We start from the raw sequence: 21,930 nt of genomic DNA, 5'->3' as shown, positions 1-21,930 counted from the left end.
TAAATCCATACACCTTTGATCCATTACATGAGGAAAAGACAATCTCTTTAACAGATCATGCTGGCAAAATTGAATGTCCTTCTGTAAAAAAATGAAACAGGACCCATACCTCACACCATACACAAAAATTAACTCAAAATGGATCAAAGCCCCAAATATAAAACCTAAAACTATGAAGATCATGGAACAAAAATAGAGGCAATATATATGGCATAAATAGTACACAAACCATAACTAACAATGCACAACATCAGAAGAGAAACTAGATAACTAGGATCTCCTAAAAATCAAACTCGTATACTCTTCAAAAAACTTTAGCAAAAGAGTAAAAAGAGAACCTACACACTGGGAAAAAAGTTTTGGCTACAACAAATCTAACAAGGGTCTAATCTCTAAAATCTATAAAATACTTCAACACCTCAACAACAAAAAGACAACCCAATTTTAAAAATGGACAAAGGATATTGTGATCACTAAGGTTGTGTATCAACTTGGCTGGGCCATGATTCTCAGTGGATTGGCAGTTATAACATAGTTTGGCAGTCATATGATGTCATGATCACTTCCGTGATGAGATTTGATATAATATGATCACCTTTGTGATGGAATCTGCTGTGAGTAGACAATCAGTTGAAAGGGAGTTTCCTTGGGCGTGTGGCCTGCATTGAATTATAAGTGGACTTCCTGGCAATGCTCGAGGGTTTTGCTTGCACTGGATCCTGTAGCTGGCTCCTGTTCCTCTGACCTCCAGTTCTTGGGACTTGAGCTAGCAGCTTATGTGCTGTCTTGACTGCCGAATTTGGAATTTGTTGGTCTTCACAGCCTGTGAGCTACAGCCCTGCAGTCTGACTTGCTGATCTTGGGTTTGCCAGCCCCTGCAGCTACATGAATCAGGAGAAGCCTCGAGCCTGATCCACATTTCTGCCTCTACAACTGTGTGAGCCATTTCCTTAATATAAATCTCTCTCTACATATATCTGGAAACCCTGATGGTGTAGTGGTTAAGTCTATGGCTGGTAACCAAAAGTTCAGCAGTTCGAATACACCAAACCTTGGAAACCCTATGGGGCAGTTCTATTCTGTCTTATAGGGTCGCTATGAGTCAGAATTGACTCAATGGCAATTGGTTTGGTTTTGGTTTATATACATATTTTTACACACATTACTGGTTTTTCTTCTCTAGAGAACCCAGCGAAAGACATTAGGTACCAAGAGTGGTTCTAGAGAAACAAAATGAGTTTTCTAAATTGGTTCTCAAATCTGGTATGTATTAAATATGTTGGTGACTCTCCTTCCAGTATAAAGAGGCCACTGCTAATCCACAGCAGGAAGTGGCAATAGAAATACACAAAATATTACTGCCAGTGGAACAGCTACTGGTGAGCGGCAAGGCTCTGGGTGATTTCACATTTGATACCTTTCTACAATTTTGTTATAATAAGAAGCATAAGGAAGCTGGTTGGTTGGTCCTACTTTCACTAGACCTATGGAGAAAGAAAGAGATGAGCTCAGGGCTTCAGAGTCAAAGCTCAAGCACTGCATATGTCACCTCAAATTTTCCAATTATACCCTGAAAGAAAGCCTTATTTCTTGTAGTAACAGAGCTGATATTGCTGAAAACCAAACCTTGAGTCTTACTGTAGGATTGGCTGCATTACGACACCAACTGAATTCCCAAACTCAAGTGGTATCTGAAGTTAAAGTGAGGGTGTTGATTGGGAAGAAATGGGATCCTGAAACTTGGCATGGGGATATACAGGCAGATAATCAGGAAGCTGGGGACACTGAGCGCCTAAATTCTGTTGAATCACTCCTGCCAACAGAACCAGCTCTCTCACTCCCATTTGAAAAGATTACTCCATCTTTGTCTGCTAAGCCACTCTCCCCAGTAAATCCATTAGCCAGCTCCTCAATCCCCATCTGATTAGATTAACCCAGCTGTGTTTGGAGAGCCTTTGGCTGAGTCATTTCCTGGGGCATCAGCTGAGGCAAATGCCTTAAAAGACAATGTTGAATGTTCTCAAAACACATCTGCATCACCGATTCTGACTTCTAGACCTATAACTAGACTTAAGTTTCAGCGATCCTCAAAAGGTGAAGTACAAAATGTGATCCAGGAGGAGGTACGCTACACTCCAAAGGAACTGCTTGAGTCTTCTAATATGTACAAACAGAAACCTGAGGAATGCGCATGGAATGACTATTAACAGTGTGGGGTAATGGTGCAAGGAACGTGAAGATGGATCGCTCTGAGTTTATTGATAGAAGCCCACTAAGCACAGAGTCTTCATTCAATATTTCAGCTTGAAAGGTTAGGAAAGGATGTAATAGTTTATTTCATTGGGTCATCAATGCATGGATTACGAGGTGGCCTACACTAAATCAAGTTGAAGTACCAGACCTCCCTTGGTATACTGTAGGCTTAGGGAAATTGGCGTGGTAGAGTGGATTTATCAGGCTAGACCCACAGGGCCACACATGGAGTGCCTAGACAACACACCTTTTACCCCAACGGTGAGGAACAAATTTGTGAAGGGAGTCCCAGCATCCTTTAAGATTGCTGTGATTGCTATTTTATGTAAGGCAGATTTGACAGTGGAAGCTGCCCTAACAGAATTAAGTCACCTAACTACAATGGGGCTGATTGGAACCCACAGTAGTAGTGGCCAAGAGGCAGCACTCAATCAACAAAGACAAGGTGGGCATGGTTACAGTAATGGACAGCAGGGTCAAAGCAACAATCAGAATAGTCTGCACTTACAGCTTGGCTACTTAGTCTTGGTGTCCCCAGGAGTAAAATACACAGGAAATCTACTAAATATTTACTTGATCTGTACAGTCAGAGAAATTCTAGGTCAGGTGAACAACAGTCTAACTCGAATCACCAGAATAGAGAGTCACAGACCCTCAGTCAATTCCCAGATATGGGCGAGTTTACAAACCCGCAACCTATTGAATGAAGGGGAAGCTGGGTACCTTTGAGGAAGGACGGCAATACACTGCCAAAAACTTATACTGTTAATCTTTCTCCTAGCCTTGCCCAAAGGGATCTACAGCCTTTTATTAGAATGACTGTTCATTGAGGAAAAAGAAATTATCAGGGTTTTCAGGGATTACTGGATACTGGAACTGACACTAATTCCAGGAAACCCAAAATGTCATCGTAGCCAGCCAGTCAGAGTGGGGGCATATGGGAGTCAGATTATTAAATGGAGTCTTAGCTCATGTCCATCTCACAGTAGGTAGAGTGGGTTCCCTAACCCATTCTGTAGTGATTTCCCCAGTTCCAGAATGCATAATTAGAATAGATATACAAACTGGCACAACTCCCACATTGGATCTTTGACAAGTGGAATTAGGGCTATTATGGTAGGAAATGCCAGTGGAAGCCATTAGAACTACCCTCTACCTAAGAAAATAGTAAACCAAAAGCAATATTGTTTTCCTGGAAAGATTGCAGATATCACTGCCACCATCAAGGACTTGAAGGATGCAGGGTTGGTGATTCCCAACACATCCCCATTCAACTCACATATTTGGCCTGTGCAAAAAACAGATGAATCTTGGAGAATGACAGCAGATTATCAGGTGGTGACTCCAATTATCTGCTGTTCCAGACGTGGTTTCATTGCCTGAGCAAATTAATACAGCTCCTGGTAAACTGATATACAGCTACTGATCTGGGTAATGCCTTTTTCTCCATACCTGCTTCTAAGGACCACCAGAAGCAGTCTCTCTTCAGCTGGCAAGGCCAGCAATACACTTTTAGTGTCCTACCTCAGAGCCATATCCACTATCCAACCTTTGTCATAATTTAGTCACCAGGGACCTTGATCGCCCTTCTCTTCCACAAGATGCCGCATTGGTTCATTACATTGATGCTGGTTGGACCTAGTAAGGAAGAAGTATCAATGACTCTGAACTTATTGGTAAAACATTTGCATGTTAAAGGCCACGAAATCAATTCAACAAATATTCAGGCACCTTCCACCTCAGTGAAATTTTTAGGGGTTCAGTGCTGTGGGGCATATCAAGATATTCCTACTAAAGTGAAGGATAAGTTATTTCATGCAGCTCCTCCCACAACTAAAAAGGAGGCACATGCTGGTAATAGGGAACCCAGGTCTGAGAAGGGAGAGTATTGACATGTCATGGCGTCGTTATCCGATATCACAGGACAACGTGTGTACTGTTTGATGAGAAACTAGTTTGTTCTGTAAACCTTCATCTAAAGTACAATTTAAAAAATAAAAAAAAAGGAGGCACGGCACCTGGTGGGCCTCTTTGGATTTTGGAGGTGACATATTCCTCATTAGGGTGTGCTGCTCTTGCCTATTTATGAAGTGACTCAAATAGCTGCTAGTTTTGAGGGGGGCCCAGAACAAGAAAAGGCCCTGCAGCTGGTTCAGACTGCTGTGTAAGCTGCTTTGCCACTGCGGACATATGATCCGGCTGATCTAATGGTGTTTGAAGTGTCAGTAGCAGATATAGATGCTGTTTGAGGTCTTTGGCAGGCCCTTATTGGTCAATCACAGCACAGGCTCTTAGGATTTTGGAGCAAAGCTCTACTATCCTCTGCAGATAACTACTTTCCTTTTGAGAAAAAGCTTTTGGCTTGTTACTGGGCCTTAGTAGAGACGGAATGCTTAACCATGGGCCAGCAAATCACCATATAGCCTCAGCCATCATGAACTGGGTGTTGTCTGACCCACAGAGTCATAAGGCTGGATGTGCACAGCAGCACTCCATCATTAAATGAAAGTGGTATATACAAGATTAGGCTCAAGCAGGACCTGAAGGCACAAGTAAGTCGCATGAGGAAATGGTCCAAATGTCCGTGGTCTTCACTCCTGTCACATTACCTTCCATCTCCCAGTCTGCACCTATGGCCTTACGGGGAGTTCCTTATGATCCTTTGAATGAGGAAGAGATATCTTGTGCCTGTTAACAGATGGTTCTGTGCAATATGCAGGCACCACTCGAAAGTGGACAGTGGTAGGACTACAGCCCCTTTCTAGGACCTCCCTGAAGGACAGTGGTGAAGGGAAATTCTCCCAATGGGCAGAACTTCAAGCAGTGCACCTGGCTGCTCCCTTTCTTTGGAAGGAGAAATGGCCAGATGTGTGATTGTATACTGATTCATGGGCTGTGGCCAATGGTTTGGCTGAACAGTCAGGGACTTGGAAGGAACATGGCTGAAAAATTGGAGACAAGGAGGTATAGAGAAGAGGTATGAGAACAGACTTCTCTGAATGGGCCAAAGAAGTGAAGATATTTGTCTCATGTGAATGCTCACCAAAGGGTGGCCTCAGCAGAGAATTTTATCAAGTGGATAGGATGCCACGTTCTGTGAAAACCAGTCATCCTCTTTCCTGAGCCACTCCTGTCATTGCTCAATGGGCTCATGAACAAAGTGGCCATGGTGGCGGGGGGGAGGTTATGCATGGGCTCAGCAACATGAACTTCCACTCACCAAGGGTGACTTGGCCATAGCCACGGCTGAGTGCCCCATCTGCCAGCAGCAGAGACCAATGCTGAGTCCCCTATATGGCACCATCCCTCAAGGTGATCAGGCAGCAATCTGGTGGCAAGTCAATTATATTGGACTGCCTCCATAATGGAAAGGGCAGTGGTTTGTTCCTACTGGAATAGACACTCTGGATATGAATTTACCTTCTCTGCACGCAATACTTCTGCCAAAACTACCATCTGTGGACTTACAGATGCCTTATCCACTGTCATGGAACCCCACCCAGCATTGCCCCAGATCAAAGGACCCACTTCACAGCAAATGATGTGCAGCAATGGGCCCATGTTCACAGAACTCACTGGTCTTACCATGTTCCCCATCATCCTGAAGCCGCTGGCTAGAGGGCTATTCCCAGAACGATGAAATGGCCCTCTAAAGACACAATTATGGTGCCAGCTAAGTGGCAATATCGTGCAGGGTTGGGGCAATGTTCTCTAGGAGATTGTATATGCTCTAAACCAGTATCCAATATATGGTGCTCTTTCTCCCATAGCCAGGATTCATGGGTCCAGGAATCAAGGGATGGCAATGGAAATGGCACTGCTCACTATTACCCCTAGTAACTCACTTGCAAAATTTTGCTTCCTGTCCCCACAACCTTATGCTCTGCAGGTCTAGAGGTTTTAGTTCCAAAGGCAGGAATGCTTCCACCTGGAGACACAATACTGATTCCATTGAACCAGAAGCTAAGAATGCCACCTGGCCACTTTGGGCTCCTTATGCCTCTGGATCAACAGGCAAAGAAGGGAGTTACCATAATTGGCTGGTGTGATTGATCCTGATTACCAAGAGGAAATCCAACTGTTATTACATAATGGTGGCAAAGAAGACTATGTCTGGAATGCAGGAGAATTCTTAACGCATCTCTTAGTACTCCCATGCTCTGTGATTAAGGTCAACAGAAAACTATAGCAACCCAATTCTGACATGACTACTAATGGCCCAAACCCTTCAGGGATGAAGGTTTTGGTCACCCCACCAGGCACAGAACCACAACCAGTTGAGATGCTTGCTGAAGTCAAGGAAAATACAGAATGAGTGATGGAAGAAGGTAGTTCTAAATAGCAGTTATGATCACATGACCAATTGCAGAACCTAAGACCGTAATTGTTATGAGTATTTCTGCCTTTTATGTGTGCATCAAATATTTTTTTTTGTTTTCTTCACTTATAAAATATAAGATGTAAACTGGGTGACTGCATTTTCAGTTGTATTTGTGTTAGTTGTATTACATTAGGCACAAGTATGACTTTATAATTGTCTTTATTTAGAGACTACGTATGGTCTAAGGAGATGTGTAGAGGTGCCAAACTGACAAGGGATGGACTGTGATTGTTAAGGTTGTGCGTCAACTTGACTGGGCCATGATTCTCAGTGGTTTGGCAGTTATAATATAGTTTGGCAGTCGTATGATGCTGTGATCACTTCCATGATGAAATCTGGTATAATGTGATTACCTCCATGATGGAATCTGCTGTGAGTAGCGAATCAGTTGAAAGGAAGTTTCCTTGGGCATGTGGCCTGTATCAGATATAATGGACTTTGCAGCAAGACTTGCGGGCTTTTGCTCGTACTGGATCCCACAGCTGGTTCCTATTCGTCTGACCTCTGGTTCTTGGGACTTGAGCTAGCAGCTTACCTGCCATCTTGCCTGCCGATCTTGGGATTCATCAGTCTTCACAGTCCGTAAGCCAGAGCCCTGTGTCTGACTTGCTCATCTTGGGTTTGCCAGCCCCTGTAGCTACACGAATCAGGAGAAGCCTCCAGCCTGATCCACATTCTCTCTACATATATTTATATGCTTTACTGGTTTTACTTCTCTAGAGAACCCAGCCTAAGGCAGATACGAACAGATACTTCACCAAAGACGACATTCAGGCAGCTAACAGACACATGAGGAAATGCAATCATTAGACATTAGGAAAAAGCAAATCAAAACTACAAAGAGAGGCCACCTCACCCCAACATTACCTGCACTAATAAAAAAAAACAGAAAATAACAAATGTTGGAGAGGTCACAGGGAGATTGGAATTCTTATGCACTATTGGTGGAACATAAAATGGTACGACCACTATGGAAAATGATATGGTGCTTCCTTAAAAAGCTAGAAATGGTAATACCATACAATCCAGCACTCCCACTCCTAGGAATATATCCTAGAGAAATAAGAGCCGTCACACAAATAGACATATGCATACCCATGTTCATTGCAGCATTGTTCACAATAGCAAAAAGATGGAAACAAGCTGAGTGCCCATCAACAGAAGAATGGATAAACAAACTGGTACATACACACAATGGAGTATTAAGCAACGATAAAGAACAATGATGAATGTGTGAAGCATCATGCTGAGTAAAACAACTCAATCACAGAAAGACAAATATTAGACGAGACCACTGTTAAAAAATTCAATAAAAGGTTTACACACAGAAAAAAAAATCTGTTATGGTTATGATGGAGGGAAGGGATGGGGAAGACAAATCACTAACTAGATAGTAGACAAGTGTTAACTTTGGTGAAGGGAAAGATGACACATAATATAGGGGAAGTCAACACAACTTGACGAAGGCAAAGTCATAGAAGCTTCCTTGGCACATCCAAGGACCTTGAGGGACCCAGTTACTGGGTCTGAGTGCTGGAGACTGTACTCTCAGGGGACATCTAGGTCAATTGGCATAACATGGTTTGAAAGGAAATGTTCCACATCCTACTTTTACGAATACTTTCCAGTGTCTTAAAAGCTTGCAAGACTGATAGGGAGGCGGGGCAAAGATGGCAAAGTAGTCAGACACTTCTGGTGGTCCCTCTTACAACATAGACCCTAAAAAACAAGTGAATTGATTATATATATGACAAGCTAGGAACCCTGAACATCAAAGGCCAAGTTAAGAAATCAGATTGAGTGGCAGGGGGAGGGAGAGATGATGCAGAAGCAGCAAGGAGTTGCCAGACCTGACTCGGCAGAAACCTGCACCCTTCAGCCCCAATACCCTGGTACGACCGCAGTGGGGCTGGGGGTAGCATTTGGGATGCAGTTACTTTGGTGAAAGAAGGTGAGCAAAGTGGTGCAGCCTTGATTCCCCAGCATGACCACAGTGGGGCCGAGCCAGCAGCACAGAATGTACGCACGTCCCTGGAATCAGTGATAAACAGCGCCCTCAGCACAAGATAATGGATTTCATCCAATTTACCACATGGATCTTACAGTTCTCCCTTTTGAAAGAACTCTCTCCCATATATCTGATCCCTCCTCCCTCTGCCCCGAGCCAGCTTCAGTGACAGTTGATTTCCCTGGGCCTGAGATAGGTCCTGCTACGCTGAGCCATTCTTCCAGCTGTGGAGAAGGAACAAATTAACAAATGGGGGAAAAATAATCTGCCAGCTCCCCTAATCTGGGAATTTAGGGCAGAAGCAGTTCCTGTCCAGGCACAAGTGGTCCACAGACTTTGCATGTCTTTCACCCCTCATGGAGCCGTGTGGCCGTTTCAGCAGCTAGGGTCTGGTTGTTACACTGCAAGGGTGTATGTACTGTTTCAGATGTGCTATGGAAAGGGAGATTTTTGACATTTGATACTGCTCTGCCTATTAAACAGGGTCCTCACCTACCCACATGAGGGTAGCTCCACCCACGTAACCAAGCTACCTGCAACAGGGGTCCAAGGATAAGTGGTGCCTCCCAGTCCTTACAGTTAAAAGCACTGGGTGCCTATAGCATGGCTGCAGAGCCCACCCACCTGTGTGCTCTAGAGAACGGGGACACTCCTTCCTCATAGACACTCAGGGGATGATTGTCAGGCCCCTGCCTTGCTCAGAGTGTGACCCCCTGCTGCAATCAGAAACCTGTGCATACACCAATCACCACTGTTCCTCTAAGACTGTAGGTGAGAGCCTGCACCATACACGTGGTCACCGACTACCTGGACACCTGAGCTGAATCCATACAAGAAAAGTAAATGGGCTCCTAGGATCATATACCTGGTAATAGCTCTAGCCATCTAGTGACAGGATGTTAGAGCTTCAAAGGCACAAATAATCAAGCTAGCTCACTCAAGCAGCCTATTTGGGCATATCAAAACAAAACAAAGCAAGAAGCTACGATATAGTAAGCAAACAAAAGAAATTAATACAATAATTTATAGATGGCTCAGAGAGAACAATCAATATCAGATCACATAAAGAAGCAAACCATGATCACTTCAATAAGCTCTCAAAACAAAGAATCAAGGAAGCTCCTGGATGAAGAGGTCTTTCTGGAATTACCAAAGGTAGAATACAAAAGATTAATATACAGAACTCTTCGAAAGACCAGGAAGGAGACCCGACAAAACGCAGAACAAGCCAAGGAACATACAGATAAAGCAGTTGAGGAAATTAAGAAGGTTACTCAAGAGCATAATGAAAAATTTACTAGGCTGCAAGAATCTACAGAGAGAGACAACAATCAGAAATTCAGAGCATTAACAATAAAATTTCAGAATCAGACAACTCAGTACAAAGCCAGCAGAGCAGAATTGAGGAAATTAAGTCAGAATTAGTAAGACTGAAGATAAAACATGTGGCAACAATATAGTTGAAGAAAAATCAGATAAAAGAATTTAAAAAAAATGAAGAAACCTTAGGAATCATGTGGGACTCTATCAAGAAAAATAAGCTACAAGTGATTAGAGTACCAGAACAGGTAGGTAAAACAGAAAATAGAGAGAGAACTGTTGAAGATTGGTTGGCAGAAAACTTCCCTGATATCATGAAAGATGAGAAGGTATCTATCCAAGATGTTCATTGAGCCCCGTACAAGGTAGATCCCAAAAGAAAGTCACCAAGACATATTATAATCAAACTTGCCAAAACCAAAGTAAAGAGAATTTTAAGAGCAGGTAAGGATAAACGAAAAGTCACCTACAAAGGACAGTCATTAAGAATAAGTTCGGACTACTCAGATGAAACTATGCAGGTAAGAAGGCAATAGGATGACATATATAAAGCCTTGAAGGAAAAAAATCGCCAGCCAAGAATCATATATCCAGCAAAACTGTAACTCAAATATGAAGGTGAAATTAGGACATTTCCAGATAAACAGAAGTTTAGGGAATTTGCAAAAACCAAACCAAAACTACAAGAAACACTAAAGGTAGTTCACTGGTTAGAAAATCAATAACATTAGGTAACAACCCAAAACTAGAATACAGGACAGAGAAACCAGATATCAACCCTGATAGGGAAATCACAAAAATAAATCAAGATTTAAAAAAAAAAAAAAAAAGCTCAAAACAGGAAAGCAGCAATGTCATTATGTAAAAGATGACAACATTAAATAAATAGAGACTAAATAATGTAGTCATAGATGTTTCATATGGAGAGGAAGTGAGGGGGATATAGGGAGAAAAAAGTTTGGTTTAAACTTAGAAAAATAGGGGTAAATAACGAGGTAACCACAAAGGAGACTAACAATCCTACACACTAAAATAAAATACAAGAAAAACATAAAGACTCAGCAGAAACAAAATCAACAATGAAAAAGAGGAAAACACAGTTTACAAAGAAAAACTACTCAGCACAAAAATTAAGTGGAAAAAAAACTGTCAACAACACAAAAGACATCAAGGTGGCAGCACTAAACTCATACCTATCCATAATCACGCTGAATGTAAACGGACTAAATGCACCAATAAAGAGACAGAGAGGTGTAGAATGGATTAAAAAACACAATCCATCTATGCTACATACAAAAGACATACACCTTAAACTTAAAGACATAAACAAACTAAAACTCAAAGGATAGAAAAAAATATACCAAGCAAACAACAATCAAAAAACAGCAGGAGTAGAAATACTAATTTCTGACAAAACAGACTTTAAAGTTAAATCCACCACAAAGGATAAGGAAGGACACTATATAATGATTAAAGGAACAATATACCAGGAGGATATTACCATATTAAATATTTACACACCCAACAACAGGGCTTCAAGATACATAAAACAAACCCTAACAGCACTGAAAAGCGAGCTAGCTCCACAATAGTAGTAGAAGACTTCAACACATCACTTTCAGTGAAGGACAGAACATCCAGAAAGAAGCTCAATAAAGACATGGAAGATCTAAATGCCACAATCAACCAACTTGACCTCCAAGACATATATAGAACATTCCACCCAACAGCAGACAAGTATGATTTCTTTTCCAATGCACATGGAACATTCTCTAGAACAGACCATGTATTAGGTCCTAAAGCAAGCCCTAAAAGAATCCATAACATCAAAATATTACAAAGCATCTTCTCTGACCATAAAGCCTAAAACTAGAAATCAATATCAGAAAAAACGGAAAAAAAATCAAATACATGGAAACTGAACAATACCTTGTCAGAAATTATTGGATTATACAAGAAATTAAGGACAGAATAAAGAAATTCATAGAATCAAATGAGAATGAAAACACTTCCTATCAGAATCTTTGGGACACAGCTAAAGCAATGCTCAGAGGTCAATTTACAGCAATAAATACATACATACAAAAAGAAGGGAAAAATCAAAGAATTCTCCCTACAACTTGAACAAATAGAGAGCAACAAAAGAAACCCTCAGGCACCAGGAAAAAGCAAATAAAAGTTAGACCAGAATTAAATGAAATAGAGAACAGAAAAACAATTGAAAGAGTTAACAAGACCAAAAGCTGGTTCTCTAAAAAGATTATCAGTAAACCATTGGCCAGACTGACAAAAGAAAAACAGGAGACAAAACAAATAACCCAAAGCAAATAACCCAATATCACCACAGGCCCAACTGAAATTAAAAGAATCACAACAAAATACTATGTAAAATTGTACTCTAACAAATTTGAAACCTAGAGGAAACGGACAAATTTCTAGAAACATACTACCTACCTAAACTAACACAAACAGAGGCAGAACAACTAAATAAACCCATAACAAAAGAAGAGATTGAAAAGGTAATTAAAAAACTCCCAATAAAAAAAAGCCCTGGGTCGGACGACTTCACTGGAGAATTCTACCAAACTTTCAGAGAAGGGCTAACACCACTACTACTAAAGGTATTTCACTGCATAGAAAAGGGTGGAATACTCCCAGACTCATTCTATGAAGCCAGCATAACCCTGATACCAAAGCCAGGTAAAGACACCACAAAAAAAAAAAAAAAAATTACAGGCCAGTATCTTTTTATTATTTTCTTATCTCTCATGAACTTAGACGCAAAAATTCTCAACAAAATTCTAGCCAATAGAATTCAACAACATATCAAGAAAATAATTCACCACCATCAAGTGGGATTCATACCAGGTATGCAGGGATGGTTCAACATGAGAAAAACAATCAATGCAATCCATCACATAAATAAAACAAAAGTCAAGAACTACATGATCTTATCTGGTGTTTCCTTAAAAATCTAGAAATAGAACTACCACACGACCCAGAAATCCCACTCCTCGGAATACATCCTAGAGAAATAAGAGCCTTTACACAAACAGATATATGCACACCCATGTTTATTATAGCACTGTTTACGATAGCAAAAAGATGGAAGCAACCAAGGTGCCCATCAACAGATGAATGGATAAATAAATTATGGTATATTTACACAATGGAATACTACGCATCGATAAAGAACAGTCACGAACCTGTGAAACATTTCATAACATGGAGGAACCTGGAAGGCATTATGCTGAGTGAAATTAGTCAGGTGCAAAAGGACAAATATTGTATGAGACCACTATCATAAGATTTTGAGAAATAGTTTAAACTGAGAAGAAAACATTCTTTTGTGGTTACGAGAGGGGGAAGGGAGGGTGGGAGAAGGTTTTTACTGATTAGATAGTAGATAAGAACTATCTTAGATGACAAGAAGGACAACACACAATACAGGGGAGGCCAGCACAACTGGACTGGACCAAAAGCAAAGAAGTTTCCTGAATAAACCAAATGCTTCGAAGGACAGTAGAGCAGGGGCGGGGGTTTGGGGACTATGGCTTCAGGGGACATCTATGTCAATTGGCAAAATAAATTCTATTAAGAAAACATTCTGCATCCCACTTTGAAGTGTGGTGTCTGGGGTCTTAAATGCCAGCAAGCGGCCATCTAAGATGCATCAGTGAGTCTCGACCCACCTGGATCAAAGCAGAATGAGACAGAAAAGGCTACATGAACTAGAGACTATATCATCCTGAGACCAGAAGAACTAGATGGTGCCCAGCCACAACTGATGACTGCCCTGACAGGGAACACAACAGAGAACCCCTGAGGGAGCAGGAGAATGGTGGGATGTAGACCCCAAATTCTCATAAAAAGACCAGACTTAGTGGTCTGACTAAGACTAGAAGAATCCCGGCGGTCATGGTCCCCAAACCTTCTGTTGGCCCAGGACAGGAACCATTCCCGAAGCCAAGTCATCAGACATGGATTGGACTGGACAATGGGTTGGAGAGAGATGCTGATGAGAAGTGAGCTACTTGTATCAGGTGGACACTTGAGACTATGTTGGCATCTCCTGTCTGGAGGGCAGATGGGAGGGTAGAGGGGGTTAGAAACTGGAAAACGGTCATGAAAGGAGAGTCTGGAAGGAGGGAGCGGGTTGACTCATCAGGGGGGAGTAAGTGGGAGTATGTAGTAAGGTGTATATAAGTTTATATGTGAGAAACTGACCTGATTTGTAAACTTTCACTGAAAGCACAAAAAAATTATTAAAAAAAAGAACTACATGATCTTATCAATTGATGCAGAAAAGGCGTTTGACAAAGTTCAACATCAATTCATGATAAAAACTCTCAGCAAAATAGGAATAGAAGGAAAATTCCTCAGCATAATATAGGGCATTTATACAAAGCCAACAGCCAACATCATCCTAAATGGAGAGAGTCTGGAAGCATTCCCCTTGAGAACAGGCATCACCACTCTTATTCAACATTGTGCTGGAGGTCCTAGCGAGAGCAACTAGGCTAGATAAAGAAATAAAGGGCATCCAGATTGGGAAGAAGTAAAATTATCTCTATTTGCAGATGACATGAACTTAAACACAGAAAAACCTAAAGAATCCTCAAGAAAACTACTGAAACTAAGAGTTTAACGGAGTATCAGGATACAAGATAAACATACACAAATCAGTTGGATTCCTCTACACCAACAAAGAGAACGTCGGAGGGGAAATCACCAAACCAATACCATTTACAATAGCCCCCAAGAAGATAAAATGCTTGGGAATAAATCTAACCAGAGATGTAAAAGAACTACACAAAGAAAACTACAAGACATTACCGTAAGAAACCAAAAGAGATCTACATAAGTGGAAAAATATACCTTGCTCATGGATAGGAAGGCTCAACATTGTAAAATGTCTATTCTACTCAAAGCAATCTATAAATACAATGCAATCCCAATCCAAATACCAGTGGCACTTTTCAATGAGATGGAGAAACAAATCACCAACTTCATACGGAAGGGAAAGAGGCCCCGGATAAGTAAAGCATCACTGAAAAAGAAGAACAAAGTAGGAGGCCTCACACTACCTGGTTTTAGAACATAGTATACTGCCACAGTAGTCAGAACAGCCTGGTACTGGTACAACGACAGATACATAGACCAATGGAACAGAATTGAGAATCCAGACATAAATCCAACCACCTATGAGCAGCTGATATTTGACAAAGGCCCAAAGTCTGTTAAATGGGGGAAAAGACAGTCTCTTTAACAAATGGTGCAGGTATAACTGGATGTCCATCCGCAAAAAAATGAAACAAGACCCATACCTCACACCATGCACAAAGACTAACTCAAAATGGATCAAAGACCTAAACATAAAATCTAAAACGATAAAGATCATGGAAGAAAAAATAGGGAAAATGCTAGAAGCCCTAATACATGGCATAAGCAATATACAAAACATCGCTAGCAATGCACAAACACCAGAAGAGAAACTAGATAACTGGGAGCTCCTAAAAATCAAACACCTATGCTCATTCAAAGACTTCACCAAAAGAGTAAAAAGATTACCTACAGACTGGGAAAAAGTTTTTAGCTATGACAATTTCGATGAGCATCTGATCTCTAAAGTCAACACGATACTGCAAAAACTCAACAACAAAAAGACATATAACCCAATAAAAAAATGGGCAAAGGATATGAACACATACTTCACCAAAGAAGACATACAGGTAGCTAATAGATACACAAGGAAAATGCTCACGATCATTAGCCATTAGAGAAATGCAAATCAAAACTACAATGAGATACCATCTCACCCCAACAAGGCTGGCATTAATCCAAAAAACACAAAATAAACGTTGGAGAGGTTGTGGAGAGACTGGAACACTTCTACACTGCTGGTGGGAATGTCAAATGGTGCAACCACTTTGTAAATTGATTTGGTGCTTCCTTAAAAAGCTAGAAACAGAACTACCATACGATCCAGCAATCCCACTCCTCAGAATATACCCTAGAGAAATAAGAGCCTTCCCACGAACAGATATATACACACCCATGTTCAGTGCAGCACTGTTTCCAATAGCAAAAAGATGGAAGCAACCAAGGTGCCCATCAATGGATGAATGGATAAATAAATAATGGTATATTCACATAATGGAATACCATGCAACCATTAAGAACAACGATGAATCTGTGAAACATCTCATAACATGGAGGAATCAGGAAGGCATTATGCTGAGTGAAACTAGTCAGTTGCAAAAGGACAAATATTGTATGAGACCACTATTATATGAATTCTAGAAAAAGTTTAAACACAGGAAAAATTCTTTGATGGTTACGAGGGTAAAGAGGGAGGGAGAGAGGTATTAATTAGATAGGAGACTAAAACTATTTTAGGTGAAAGGAAAGACAACATACAGTACAGGAGAGGTCAGCACAACTGGACTAAACCAAAAGCAAAGAAGTTTCTTGAATACAACCAAATGCTCAAAGGCCAGAGTATCAGGGACAAGGGTTTGGGGACCATGGTTTCCGGGGACATCTAGGTCAACTGGCATAACAAAATGTATTAAGAAAACGTTCTGCATCCCGCTAGCAAGCATCTAAGATGCATCACTTGGTCTTAACCCACCTGGAGCAAACGAGCATGAAGAACACCAAACACATATGCTAAAGATGAGCCCAAGAGACAGAAAGGGCCACACAAACCAGAGACGACATCAGCCTGAGACTGGAAGAACTAGATGGTCCCCGAGTACCACGGATGACTGCCCTGACAGGGAACACAAAATAGAATCCCTGACAGAGCAGGAAAACAGTGGGATGCAGATCTCAAATTCTCATAAAAAGTCCAGGCTTAATAGTCTGACTGAGACCAGAGGGACCCTGATGGGCATGGTTCCTGGACCTTTTGTTAGCCCAAGACTGGAAACATTCCTGAAGCCAACTCTTCAGACAGGGATTGGGCTGGACTATATCACAGATAATGATACTGGTGAGGGGTGAGCTTCTTGGCTCAAGCAGACACGTGAGACTGTGTGGGCAACTCCTATCTGGAAGTGAAACGAGAAGAGGGGGACAGGAGCTGGTTGAATGGACACAGGGAATACAGGGAGAGGAGGAATACGCTGTCTCATTACCGGGAGAGCAGCTAGGAGTACATAAAGACTGGCTTGATTTCTCAACTTTCACTTAAAGCACAATAAATAAATAAATAAAAAGCTTGTTGGTGGCCATCTAAGATACATTTATCAGTCCCACCTGACAGGATCAAAGAATGGTGAAAACCAAAGACACAAGGAAAATATCAGTCCAAAAGACTAGTGGGCCACATAAACCACAGCCTCCACTAGACTGAGCCTAGAAAAACTAGATGGTGCTCAGCTACCACCACCGACCGCTCTGAAGGGATCAAATAGAGGGTCCCAGGTAGAGTGGTAGAAAAATATAGAACAAAATTCAAAGTCACAAAAAAAGACCAGACTTGCTGGTCTGACAGAGACTGGAGGAACCTCTGAGCCTATGGCCCCCAGACACACTGCCAACTCAGAACTGAAGACACTTCTAAAGTCCACTTTTCAGTCAAAGATTAAACAGGCTTATAAAACAAACAATAACACATGTGAAGAATGTGCTTCTTAGTTCAACCAAAATTACACGACCAAAAGGGGAACACCTGCTCAAAAGCAAAGATGAGAAGGCAGGAATGGACAGGAAAACTGGGTGAACGGACACAGAGAGTCTGGGGTGGAAATGGGGAGAGTGCTGACACATTGCAGGAATTGCAATCAATGTCACAGAACAATTTGTATATAAATTTTTCAATGAGAAACTAATTTGTGCTATAAACTTTCACCTAAGACACAATTCAAAAAAAAAAAGGGTAAAGGCTCAACAGTTTGAACCCATGCAGAGGTGCCTCAGAAGACAAGCCTGGCAATCTGCTTCCAAAACATCGCAGCCTTGAAAACCTTATGGAGTTCTACTCTGCACACATGGGGTCACCATGAGTTGGAATCAACTTGATGGCAACTGTGAAAACAATCACTACTTCAAACCAGGTAAAGTCCATTTAAGGTATGTTCCAGTCCCCCTTGCTGTGTAATCCCAGCTTCCCAGGCCAGGGGCCACACCAACCTGAGGTAAAACTCCTTTTAATTTTCAAAGATTAAAAACAGCCACAGTACCCAGCACAACGCAATGCTCAGGCAGTTGAGATCCCATCTAGGATCAGAGAAATGTTTAATCTTCATTTTAAGCCTAAGAAAAATCAGTAGGGAAAAGAAAGAGCTTCCTCTATGAGCCCGGAACATCAGCAGAAGAAAGAGATTCAGGAATCAGAGAAGGAATTGGACTCTAGATCTACTTGTCTCCTTTGCCATGAGAACAGAAGCGGATGGCGCCCAGCTACTATTACTGAACATTTTGATCAAGGAGTCAATAGATGGATCCTCATCAAGCAGGGGGGAAAATGTGGAACGTAATTTCAAATTCCTATAGAATCCAAACTTACTGGACCCACTGAGACTGGAGGAACCCCCAAATCTACTGCCCTGAGATAATATTTAAACCTTGCACTGAAACTATCTGCTGAGGTTATCTTTAACCAAACAACTGTTTGGTTTACCAATTGAACTTGCCTTGTGCATTATCCTCTTTTAAAGAATCATCTGTATGAGATCAAACAGACAACAGTATGAGAAGTTTAGGGGGCAGTGAGTCTAAGTCAATGGGGCTAAAATAATTTGGGTAGAACTAGCAAGAGTGATGACACAATGTAAAGAGTGTAACCAATGTCACTGAGTCGTACATGTAGAAATTGTTGAATGAGTTTATTTTTTGCTGTATTATATTTTCACCCAAAACAAAATATTTTTAAATGCCAAAAGCAAAAGAAAGAGCTTCCCTTCCCTTGCCCCTGCCCCAAGCACCCCCACAGTTCCGAATGTTAGAACAGGTTTCTCTGCAGGCTGCTCTCCCTCACCCAGCCCGGCAGAGGGGGCCTGGCCATGACACCCACAGCCCCAGTCACCCTATTCTAATAAGGAAGTACCAGGACACAGGCCGACAGCAGTGGATGCGTACTACTACCTGGTCCCCTTGGAGTGGGGTTCCATAGTTACCTAAGATTTCTCTGAACACCCACTAGACCAAGGGTTGGCAAACTACAGCCTCTTGGCCAAATCCAGCCTACCACCTGTTTTGTATGGCCTGTAAGCTAAGAACGGAATGGAGCCCTGGTCGTGCAGTGGTTAAAAGCTACAGCTGCTACCCTAAAAGGTCAGCAGCTTGAATCCACCAGCTGCTCCTTGGAAACCCTATGGGACAGCTCTACTTTGCCCTACACGGTCACTATAAGTTGGAATTGACTCGACCTCAATGGTTTTTCTTTTTTTTAATGGGTGAGCTAAGAATGGCTTTTAAATTTTTCAATGGTTTTAAAAAAATCAAAAGATGAATATTACTTAATGACAAGTGAAGGGCACATGAATTTCCAATTTCACAGTCCACGGATAAAATTTTATTGGAACACAGGCATGCTGGTTCGTTTATGCCTTGGCTATGGCTGCTTTCATGTGACAATGGTTACGTGGCTGTGACAGGGACCACATGACCTGCAAAGTCTAAAACAGTTACTATCTGGCCCTTTACAGAAAATATTTGCTGACCCCTGCTGCCAGGCTCTAACCACAAAGGGTTGGGTCCCACCCCTGCTGTCAGTGTCCCATCCCAAAAGAACTCCTGGGATGAATGGCCCAGCTTGAGACGCAGAGCCTGCCCGCTCTCCCTCTGCATGTCTACAACAGCCTCTGTTCCTAGACCCCATCGCTGTTGGGGGCCCTGGAACCAAATCTGGACCCAGACAAACCTGCCACACCTCTCCCCACAGGCCCTCCTCAGCTAGGGCCCACAGTTTCCCCTTCCTTCCCTGAGCCCTTGCTGGCTCCTGCTGCCCCCAGGCTGGGCTTCCCTTCACTCTAAGCACGCCAGGCAGCCTCAAGCAGTGGCTTCCTCTCCAACCACACTCAGATGGCAACTAGTTATGAGTGTGTGCTTAAAATTTTAAAAGGACATTTCATATTTACAAACACCCCCGTTGCCATTGAGTTGATTCCGACTCACAGCGACCCTAAAGAACAGAGCAGAACTGCCTCATAGGGTTTCCAAGGAGCGCCTGGTAGATTTGTTTGAACTGCTGACGTTTGGATTAACAGCCGTGGCTCTTAACCACTACATCACCAGGGTTTCCTACTTATAAATGGGTATTTCAAATATAAACACTTTTTTTTAAATCATACTTTTTATTGCTGACTAAACAACATACAAAATATTTCAGCTTATTTTGGTAACTACACTCGAATGGCTCTCTCTGCCAGACCCCGGTTTAGCGTCGCTGTTAGTCCTTTGGGGGTCATGGAGATGCTGACATTGGCCTCAAGGAGTGTGGGAAGGGGCAGCAGAGCTACCTCTGCCTGTCTCCTGTGTGGAGACCTTGTGTCCCAGGGCAGCTGAGGAATTCTCAAAAAGCCATGTGTGGCTAGCTGCTAGCTCTCACCTCAACAACCGGCACAAAGCCTAGCATTAAAAAGAATGCCAGTGGCCAGGGTCACGATGACACTGAGCAGAATTAACAGGACACAGAATGGGTCTTTTTTTTAGAACAGTTCTGAGAGCCCACCTCTGCCTGCCAGTCTAGGGAATGACATTTCCTGCCTCCTACTGACTTCTTCATTTGCAAACCACACAGCTAATCCTGTTGCTCCCCACTGATGACAAGTTCCTTGAGAAGAGCGAGCACCCCACATACTTTCAACCTGAAACACAGTCGCTATTTGCCAAATTAAAAAATACAGATCCACGTCAGGAGGAGGCCAAACAGGATAAATGAGGAGACAAATCACATGTTACTTCTCTAAATGTGTCCTCACTCGGTCCTTCTCTCCCACATTTTCCAGTCCTAACTTGCATTCCCCTCACCTGCACTAATACCCTCCTCCATCTCTGTGGGAGCTGCCGTTTGTCTGTCTCCCTGAATCAAAGCCATGACCAATACTTTCTAAGAGTCACATTCTTGTACCTTTATCTTGAGAAGCTGGGTTACTAGAGATAGGAACATCAGTCAAAATATATCTAGGCCTTTTATAAAGAAATAGTTATCTCACCTGTGCTTAAACCCATTACGCACTATGGTAATAGGCATGACAGAAACAGAGAAGGGGTTGGAAAGATGTGTTATCAATACCCCAAACCAAACACACTAACATTGAGTTGATTCCGACTCAGAGCAACCCTTTAGGACATGGTAGAACTGCCCCACAGGGTTTCCAAAGCTGTAAATCTTTACAGAAGCAGACTACCACATCCTTCACCAGGGAGCAGCTAGCTGGTGAGTTGGAACTGTTGACCTTCCCGTTAGCAGCCAAGCCCTTAACCACTGTGCCACCAGGGCTCCTCATTACCAATACAGAGAGCATACAAAGGCTGCCCTAGGCCTTCCCCGATGGTGCTGCCGCTCCAGCTTCCTTCACCTCAGCCCGAAGGAATGTAAGGAGTATTTGTTTACAAGAAACTAGATGGGAGCTAGCTGGATCAAACTGAACAGGAAGGCAAGGTTGTTTCTACCCCGAGTTGTGTTCAGCATGGCCATCTCCTTCCTGAGACCCAAGAACTGGGGCTGCAGTGTGACAGATCACTTTTGTGGGGCCTTTCTCACGGTAGTCTTGTAACTCCCACCCAAGTGATTGGGCGGTACTGTGCAAATACGGTAACTGTGGCCCACCAAGGGGACTGGTCAGTTTTGCCATCCTGCTAGGCTTAAAATAAGCCATCCCAGAGGCAGGAAAAGAAGAGCTCACCACCTCCAAGAAAGAAGAGCCAGGAGTAGTGCACATCCCTTGGACCTGGGATCCCTGTGCTGAGAAGCTCCTGGAACCAGGAGGCTGAAAGAAAAAGAGAGCTGTTAACA

The sequence above is a fragment of the Loxodonta africana genome, chromosome 15 (genome assembly GCF_030014295.1).
Source record: "Loxodonta africana isolate mLoxAfr1 chromosome 15, mLoxAfr1.hap2, whole genome shotgun sequence".
Classification (NCBI taxonomy): Eukaryota; Metazoa; Chordata; class Mammalia; order Proboscidea; family Elephantidae; genus Loxodonta; species Loxodonta africana.
Note: the sequence above shows the minus strand (reverse complement) of the source record.